General features: G+C 45.5%; 1 non-coding gene across 1 annotated transcript; it reads right to left on the bottom strand.

Moving 5' to 3' along the window:
* Positions 1-964: 964 nt before the first annotated feature.
* Trnam-cau lies at positions 965-1,036 on the bottom strand. The gene has a single exon. It is a non-coding gene; the product is annotated as a tRNA-Met (tRNA).
* Between the last annotated feature and the right edge of the window lie 699 nt (positions 1,037-1,735).

Below are 1,735 nucleotides of genomic sequence, written 5' to 3'. Positions count from 1 at the left end.
CCTATGTGCATGTCTGAGGACCTTGAATAATTTCTCGCTGTTCCCTAACAGACGGTATTTCCAGGACTATGTGCATGCAACGTCAGATAGTAATGCATCTACAAAGAAGTACTATCGGTAAGCTTGAACTTTAGTGTATGTATGTTAGTTCGCCACAGCGCAAACAACGTTTTTTTAGTTCTAAAAATGTCGAGTTTTGTGCCAAGTAAAGAGTACATTATGAGATATTACACACTACAAAAGGTGTGGTATCACGTAAAAAACTTACCTTTTTAAAAAAAAGGTAAAAAAAGCACCAAGTCTAAGAGTAGAAGACCTGTGATGGTACCAGCCCACGGTCGCTCTGAGCCAGCAGTGAAGTGCGGGGTAGTCTGCCGCGAGGGGAGCCCCCACTCACGGACCTTCATACACCCCGCGCTCCGCGCCCCGCCCAGAGCGACTGAGTTAGGTACGTGTACGTGTGAGCCGCATGACTAATCCCCCCCCCCTCCACCTTCTACATAATAAAATTAATATCGAGAAAAAAAAGACGGCTCGCCGGGAATCGAACTCGGCTCGCGCGGTTGACAGTCTGACACTTAACGCATGCGGCTATCACGTACACTTGATAAAAAATGCTAAAAAGTGATATATAAGGTGCACGTGTAGACACACGCACGCACACGCACAGATACAATCGTAATAAAATAAAAAAAGCGGTTCGCCGGGAATCGAACTCTGCTCGCGCGGTTGACAGTCTGACACTTAACGCATGCGACTATCACGTACACTTGATAAAAAAATGCTAAAAAGTGATATATATAAGGTGCACGCGTAGACACACACGCACGCACATACACACACACAGATTCAATCGTAATAAAATAAAAAAAGCGGGTCGCCGGGACTCGAACCCTGACAAAAAGTGTGTAGAAGTGATATACAAGGTGTATGCACATTTTCTACAAGTTTGAAGAAAAAAATCTAGCAGAGCGTGGTTTCGATCCACGGTCCTCTGAGTTATGAGCCCAGCACGCTTCCACTGCGCCACTCTGCTCGTCGAATGCAGGAATAAATGTAAGGGTCTAACACACATGCGACTATTGAGGTGTGTGGTTTGAAGATAGGGTCTAACATTCCTGCGTGATCACGCAGGCAGGAAGTGTGTCAGATGTATTTTTTCCCGGTGCAAGTGTGAGGTTTGCAGCGGTGATGGCATTCCGAATCTCAAGGGCGACGAAGGATGAATAAAAGCGCGAGCGATCAAACGTATTCGTAGCGTCGCGCAACGATCGAGTTCGGTGAAACATCATGTTCAACGCACAGGTTCGTAGCGACGGTGTAGAAAAAGTTTTTAGTTATAAAATAACATCGTCTGTTACGAACAGGCTACACAACGACTAGATGAGATGGAGAAGAAGAAGATACCGGTAGAGATTGACGCAGAGTCATCAGCAAAGTTTACCTTGCTTGAATTGTTGACAGACGTGTGGGAAGCGTCTTTTTCGGCGACGCGGAATATAAGACTGGTAATTGCAATGATAGCAGGTTACATTGCGAGAATTGGAAAAGTGGATACGCGTCGTATGCGTGAGGGACAGGAGATGAAAAGCATTTTACAGGAAATGTACAACCTGTGGATGCGGATGAAAGGTTCGATGAATGCGGTATGTTCTAAGCGGGAAATGCAAACCTTTGTCAAGTGCATCGCTCCGAAGGAGTTGCACGTTAAGCTTGTTAAAGGTATAATGACCGA

Source organism: Vollenhovia emeryi, unplaced genomic scaffold (assembly GCF_000949405.1).
Source record: "Vollenhovia emeryi isolate VEMERY1.0 unplaced genomic scaffold, V.emery_V1.0 DF947158.1, whole genome shotgun sequence".
In the NCBI taxonomy this organism is placed as follows: Eukaryota; Metazoa; Arthropoda; class Insecta; order Hymenoptera; family Formicidae; genus Vollenhovia; species Vollenhovia emeryi.
The sequence above is the reverse complement of the archived record's forward strand: the minus strand, read 5'-3'. Positions and strand labels throughout refer to the sequence as shown.